Below are 8,249 nucleotides of genomic sequence, written 5' to 3' on the forward strand. Positions count from 1 at the left end.
CTTTAGTAAGCATTCACAATTCGAAAACTCCAAAAAAAAAAATTTCCTTTCAATAGGAGCTTTGACATTTTTATATAACAAAAATATCAAAAAGATTTTTTTTTCATAGTTGTTGGTGTTAGTTTCTAATTAAAAACCCAAAAAAGATTTTATTTTCATCGTCTGTCTTTAGTTGTGTCTCTCAATTCAGGGTTTAGTTTGTCATTTAATCCTTAATTGTCCAATCTGGACGAACTACGCACCCCTGATTCTCCTCTCTCGGGAGTGAGATACGTAGACAACCTATTGTGGGTTTGGGTATCTTATTTCAAAAATCCAAAAAATATTTTATTCACTCTTCATTTAGAGTAGATGTTTCATATACATCTTCAAGAGAAAACTACAACAAAATTCTCCTTTAATAGTTTCAAGTTTTATTTTCGTATGAAATTCAAAATTGAAAACCTCAAAAGATTTTTCTTTGGTAATTATAGGTTTTATTTTGTATAGAAATCTAAAAAATGTAAAAAAAAATAATCTTTTTCACTCTTCATTTCGAGTAGGTGTCATATACATCTCTAGAAGAAAATCACAAAAAGACTTTCCTTTAATAGTTTCAAGTTTTATTTACGTATGAATGCAAAATTGAAAATCCAAAAAGATTTTTCTTTGATAATAGTAGGTTTCATTTTGTATAGAAATTTTATAGCTGAAAATTCAAAAAGATTTTCGTCAATTCTTTTGACAATTTGTTATTTTCTTTTCTTAGTAAAGTTTTAAGAAAAAAGAAAAAAGAAAATAGTTTGATCGGTCATTTTGGCAGGACTTCATGAACTACGCACACCTGATTCTCCTCTCTCAGGAGTGAGATACATAGGTGCCCTTCTTGGGTTCAGTGATCTTTTAAAAAAAGAAGGAAAAAGAGGTTTTGAAAAAAGTGTTAAAATCCTAACACATTTGTTTTTTGTTGAGTCAGTTTAAGGTGGTTGGTTTGTGGCATTCTGGCTGGTCCTCCACATCACACCAAATTCAAAGGGTTAGTTGTGTCCAACAAGAATATAGAGACTGACATCATGGATCAAACAAAAAGCCAGGAAAATAAGAGTTTAAAGCAAGAGATTAGGAGACTAAGACAGCAAATGAATGAAATGCATCGAGCTTGGGCCAGTGGGTTGCCTCCTCCTCCATTTCTCACTATTGATCCTACAAATACCTCGAGTATTCCACCAAAATCGTAAAGTCAGTGTCCTACTGTTGTTAATGCACCACAACATGACTCAGAATTCATTTCAAGCCAAAAGCATTACAATACTTCTACCACTTTCCTCTAGCTCCTTAGTATAAGCATGCTACATTCACAATACCACATGTCATCTGTGATTTTGTTGCTCAACCCCCTACTGAGGCTTCTACATTGACCAACCGCCCAACAGTTGTGCTTCCTCATGCTGCTAATGGACCCTTGCTCAATACTCTTGGTGATCATCGCTATACTCCTGATCCTACTTTTATGCTAACTGGACCGCCAAAATTTCTTAACAAGAAGCCTAGTGTGCCAGAAGAGCTAGAGAAAATGGTTGTTATTGTAGTTAGAGAACGACCACATCCAAAAAGACGATGTCGTCGTTGCCGTCAATCTCAGGCCCAAGTTCATACCCAAGCTCTCTATAATCCCTCCTAAAATCCATTATCCTCCATTTCCCCACCTTCATATCTAGTATACTGCGTATAACCATATATTAAACTCCCTTCTTACTCATAATAGCATGCACTAACTCCTCAGAGTTACCCTCTGACTCCACAAATATATCAAAGCCTTTCTAGGCCCGATTTTAGATCCAATCTAAATAATGAAATAAGACAGAAATCGAGGGATAACTTTACACCAACTGGAGAGTCATATGCCAACTTATTTCAAAAATTGGTACAATGGGGTATGATCACTCCTCTCCTTAGATATATCCTGACCCGCATTCAAGAAGTTTTGACCCTAGTGTACGATGTGCATATTATTCTGATGTTCAGGATCACAGTATTGAAGATTGTCGGGCTTTGAAAAGAGAAATTGAAAAGATGATTCAAGATAGATCAATTATGGTGTAAAACATTGACAGCGAGAAAAGCTCTAGTCACGCTTCTATGCAAACCAGTAGCTAAGATGTCAGGCTGAGCAATTGAGAAGTCACTCCTCTCCCTCTTAGGAAGAGGTCTGGTAGTTTGTTTTGTTTTATTTTTTGTTATCCGAATTAGTTCAGGGTTGTAGTTCAGGATCTATCTTGTTTTGTCCATTTTGTCGTTGTGTTCAAACCCTTCTATCTTTCATTTTAATTAAATAGAGTGTCCCTTTTTCCTTTGCATTTTAAATATATATTTCTTTGTTTTCTTCCACAGTACATTTTATGTTGACTCTAGTGATATGACATGCTAAAGGAATTTTCAGCCAGATCTTAAAATTCAGTTTAAGCATGAATATTGAATCAGAGAGTTAAAGTTAGGAAAAGAGAGCATTTAAGAAAATAGGTAGATTGTTGAGGCATTTGGTGATCAAGTTCAAGCCTTCTTTGAAAATTAAGACAATTATTTTGAGAATCATAAGAATAACTTGGTCATCAATTGAAAAACATTGCTCAATTAGGTCAAATAGCGGATGTGCGACCCTGAGGGACAGAAAAATTAACTCCACGAAAGCATGAGTCATTCGATGTGAGGAATGTACAACAAAAGTGGAGTGATATGTTGAACAAAATGCAAGAGTAGTGACGCACATACTCAGTTAAAGTTATTGCTTAAAAAATGTCACAAATGATCATCATCTCTCACTTTAATATTGCATGATATGTACTTGCATTTTTAAGAATTAATATGACGAAGGCATTTCATTCTGCTATCTAAATATTGTGTCATCCTTTGTTTACCCCATTTGAGCTTTAGTCCTATTTTCTTTCATATCCCTCTTTTGGAATCAAGATAGAGTCAGTAAAACTCAAAAGAAAAGTGTCGAAAAAAAGTGTCCAAAAGGAAAGAAAAGAGAAGAGTGTCAAAAATAGGGTCAGAAAAAATCCCAAAGAGAAAAGAGAAAAAAAAAGAAACAAAAATCAGAAACAATCTAGAATCACCCAGTCAAAAGAAACTGGGGCATGAGTTAATCCTCATTGTTTGAGTTAATTCCAAACGTTGTAAGTCCTACCCCACTTCAAGTGTCGTTTAGGCCACATGCTATCCTTTTTTCCTAACCTATTCAAAAGCCAAGTTACAATAAAACAAAACCTTCAGATCAATCTTTGAGAATGTTAAGACTAAACATGCAATGAATGTGATGACGCATTTTGGGAACTACTTGTCTTCCTCAGCAATAAGAATCAAGAGATAAAAAAAAATGGGAGAGTCTTATTGGTGAAAATCCTCACGGGCACTGTAAGACGATGGTAAGTTGAAAGAAATAAAAATGAGAGAGTATTATTGGTGAAAACCCTCACAGGCACCATAAGACGACTGTGAGTTGAGAGAAATGAAAATAAGAGTCTCAATGGTGAAAAATCCTCACAGACACCATAAGGCAATGCTGAACTGAGAAAAAAAATGAGAGAGACTTATTGGCAAAAACCCTTCAAGGTGTCACTAGCCGAATGAGGTCTTAAATACAATTGACCTAATGAAGCAACTCATTTTTAAGGCCATTAACTCAACAATAATTGGTGAAAGTGTGGATGGAAAGATCAGGCAGATTAATTCAAAATGCATGGCATAATCATTAGAATTGACTGTCATTTTTAGATAAATTTTTCATTTCTTTGTTCAAATGGGGACATTCATGGTCTTTTCTTTCCTTTCTTTGTTTTTATTTTTATTTTATTTTCTTGAGTCAGTTATCCAAAAAATCATTGTCATTTTTCTCTTGTCTTTAAGTTAAGTCTATGCCAGTGAGAAAAGATTTCAAAACTAGCTACCAGCTTCTCTAATTGCACAAAGCAAGACAAAAGCTAGCACATGAAAGAGACATGATTGTGAGCCAAAATAAGGCATGCGAAAAGTTTTGTCAAACAGATAAGTTTGAAAACTTATGGAAATACCAAGGTTCAAGGGGTTTATCTGAGGAGCATGGAAAAGCAGAGATACTGTAATTGTTTCAGAGTCACTCTTGATAATCTGAGTTTGGTCAATGGTGTAGAAAGTCGATGATATATGCTAATGGTTAGAAGCAAGGTTAAATGTGATAGGGGCAAGAGCGATTGCCGCGAAATTTAAAGCCACAAACCAGCCACCATGTTTTAAAGTCACAAGTTTTCTTTGCATGAAACAGGAACACATGTTATATTCAGATCAAGGATTTCGGAGCCTAAACGTCAAAGACCGTAATTTCTCACTTCTACAAATGCAAAAGGCAATGTTGTTGCACAAGTTTGGTAATCAAAACCATGATAAAACTCATAATTCAAGATCTCTAGGAGACACACTTCTTTGTCAAGGAGACACATCTCCTTGGAAAATTCAAGTGACATTTGTAAAGAGACGCACTTCTTTGTTTGGGTACTTCAAGTAGCATTTGTAGAGAGACGCACTTCCATATTTGGGTAATTTAAGTGGTATTTGTAAGGAGACGTACTTCCTTGTTTGGGAAATTCAAGCAACATTTGTAAGGAGATGCACTTCCTTGTTTGGGTAATTCAAGCAACATTGGTAAGGAGACACACTTCCTTGTTTGGTAATTCAAGTGGTATTTGTAAGGAGACGCACTCCCTTGTTTGGGGTAATTCAAGCAGCATTTGTAGAGAGACACACTTCTATATTTGGGTAATTCAAGTGGTATTTGTAAGGAGACGCACTTCCTTGTTTGACCAATTTAAGCAACATTTGTAAGGAGGCGCAATTCTTTGTTTGGTAATTCAAGCGGTATTTGTAAGGAGATGCACTTCCTTGTTTGGGCAATTCAAGCAATATTTGTAAGGAGACGCACTTCCTTATTTGGACAATTCAAGCAACATTTGTAAGGAGATGCACTTTCTTGTTTGGGTAATTCAAGCAACATTGGTAAGGAGACACACTTTCTTGTTTTGGTAATTTAAGCGACATTGGTAAGGAGACGCACTTCCTTATTTTGGTAATTTAAGAGGCATTGGTAAAGAGACACACTTTCCTGTTTGGGTATTTCTAGCAACATTTGTAAGGAGACACACTTTCTTGTTTGGGTAATTCAAGAAGCATTGGTAAGGAGACACACTTCCTTGTTTTGGTAATTTAAGCGGCATTGGTAAGGAAACAAACTTCTTTTTTTTTAGTAATTCAAGAGGCATTGGTAAGGAGACACACTTTCATTTTTGGGTATTTCTAGCAACATTTGTAAGGAGACGCATTTCTTTGTTTGGGTAATTCAAGCGGCATTTGTAAGAAGACACTTTCTTGTTTGGGTAATTCAACCAGCATTTGTAAGGAGATGCACTTTCTTGTTTTGGTAATTCAAGCAGCATCTGTAAGAAGACACACTTCCTTGTTTGGATAATTCAAGCGACATTTGTAAGGAGACACACTTCCTTGGTTTGATAACTAAGGAGACACACTTCCTTGGTTTGATAACTCAAGCAACATTGAATTGAAAACCAATTTTAAAGTTGGAGGAGGAGAAAACTCAATTTTTTTCTCTTTTTTTCTCTCTCCATACACGAAGAGCACACACCACACACACACTGACCACCATCCTCTTCTACACAGATTCACGCACCCACACCCACACCCACGGGAAATGAAGAACTGAGGAAGGAACAGAAGAAAATGGAAATCGAGAGGGATTTGAGCATGAGAGAGAGAGAAGACAGAGAGAGCTATGACCGAGAAAGAAAAAGGGAGATCGACGACCAAACATCCCTTCTACCATCGCCGTTTGCACTATTCGTGCGACCGGAGGTTGACCGGAAAGCAACCAAAAATGACCCAATCTCGAAAAGTTCGATCAAACTCGTCGGAATACCCCATTCCGATGACTGTCAGTGACGGAACCACCATTCCCGTCCCCTTCCCGGCAAATATTCATCGAAATCCATCGAAAAACGATATGGATTAAGTTTGATTCTTCATCATTTTATGGTTTTTGATCTATTGGGGCGAGAAACAGTAATGGATCTATGTTGAGGTTGGTTTGTGCAACGTCGAGGTTTCGTGGCTTTACGAGTTCCGATCCATCTTGGTTGTTCGAAATAAAATCGTCAAATTGAGGTCCAATTCTACTTTCTTTGTCTTTTTATTTCATCGTTTATTCTATTCAAAACATGATATAAATTGTTGTTGTTACTATTCTGTGATTCATTTTGTGATTATGGACTGCATGTTGAAATGACATTTTATTGATGTTTAGAATGAATTTGGGTCGGGAATCAAAAATTGATAAAAGTGAATATTATGGTATTTTGATTCATCGTTGATGTTGAACTTATATGTCGTTGAGTGGGTAGGCAAACAGTAGGCTCAAGTAGGCAAATTTAGAGTTGGTGGATTGTTGGAATGTTTGAAATATTTGTTGAATGTCTTGTTTACTGTGTTTGAAAAGTGTATTCATTTGGTCGGGGAATGCCCCGAGGTATTTGTATTTATTCACCAAAGAATGTCCCGACACACTATGTTGGCGAAAAATGATCGTGGTGAAGGCCCGAGGCATCGGGTAAAGCAACAGAGTTTAGCCTAGGATTAGTTTAGAATAGAATTTATATTTTCGCATTTTTTTGTTTCGGTTTGTAATAATTGGACTAGACATTATGATTTTGTATTTGTTTTATTTTGTTGGTTTGATTGATTGTTTTGTGTGTTTTATGTGGTTTATACATTTGTAGTATCAAAATTAGCCGATATTCTCTACCAAGTGACCGTGGTTGAACCACGGGATCGAGGGGTGCCTAACACCTTCCCCTCGGTCAACAGAATTCCTTAGCCGGATCTCTGTTCGCAAACCAGTTTTAAAGAGTCAAATTGTTTTGAAAATGATTGTTCAAAGGTGACTTGGCACATCGGATTATGTCAAGTGGCGACTCTGAATAAAAAAATGTAAATAATCCTTTTTCGAAATAAATTTTTTATCTTTTGTCACTTTAATAATGAAAACCATTTCAAACTTTAAAATCTAATCTTTTTTGGTTAAAAAAGGGGCGTGAAAATTACTGTAGTCCGTAGGCCGTAGTAGAGATGAGTGACTGCTGATTGAATGAACAATTATTAAGTGAAGATGAGAGATTGATAAGAGTTATTGAGTAGAGAAAATGGTTATTTTCAGATCTTAAATTTTAATTCTAACTCCAAGTCCTAACCTAATCGGCCCCGCAAAAATTAAATTATTTTTATTTTTGGTCCGCACCGTACTGCAATCGCATTTATCTCAACTCGCACTGTCTTGCAAGCGCTTAAACCCGCACCGCACCATTGTCCTCCCTACTTTTGAAGGTGAAAGGATTTAGTACCATAAAACTACACTATAATGTAATGCAATATCTAAAATTTTTAATGACTTTTCATAAATAGCTCATAAGTCATACCCGTTAAAAAAGCAATAATGACAATATAATGATTAACTATTTTAAAAAATATGGTGCGGTGCGAATTTGCGCGGGTATGTGTGTGAGGCGGGTTTATGCGGATTTAAAAGTTCTGTGGTGCGGTGCGGTTATTAGATTTATTGATTAAGAAAATAACCGCACTGTACCCACACCGCACCGCCCATTATCATTCCTAGGTCCATTTTAAGGAAACATTAAACGTTTACTAGAAAAACATGTTATACACATATGATCCAAGTAAACGTCCAAATATCCTTTCTAGCATGTCATCACTTCAAAACATCAATCAAATTTGATGTCATTCACAATATTAAATTTCAGTAAGAGACACCTTATGACATCTTATTTATCGTAAGATGCGAGACTAATTGAAATAATAGTCTATATTGCAAAGATGATGCATTATTTGTTAACTCTTGATTAATTCATGCAAATTACAAAGGACGATATCAAGTGTAGATATTTTTTTCATGAAAGTCATATTTGTTGATTTGATAGTACATATACAATTAAATTAATCTTATTTACTTTTGAGAAACATATGATTATCTTATCTTTTATTGTTTTCATGCACTTTTAGTTTAACCTATATATACATATAAACATTATTATTGTAAAAATCTTTTACATAATTATAATTTTCTATGTTATAGTGGGTTATTTACCACATCTTTTAAGGTATTGAATAGAGGTGAATTCAAAACTTAAGTATAGTGAGTTCAAGTTTGAAATTTT

The sequence above is a fragment of the Capsicum annuum genome, chromosome 9 (assembly GCF_002878395.1).
Source record: "Capsicum annuum cultivar UCD-10X-F1 chromosome 9, UCD10Xv1.1, whole genome shotgun sequence".
Lineage (NCBI taxonomy): Eukaryota > Viridiplantae > Streptophyta > Magnoliopsida > Solanales > Solanaceae > Capsicum > Capsicum annuum.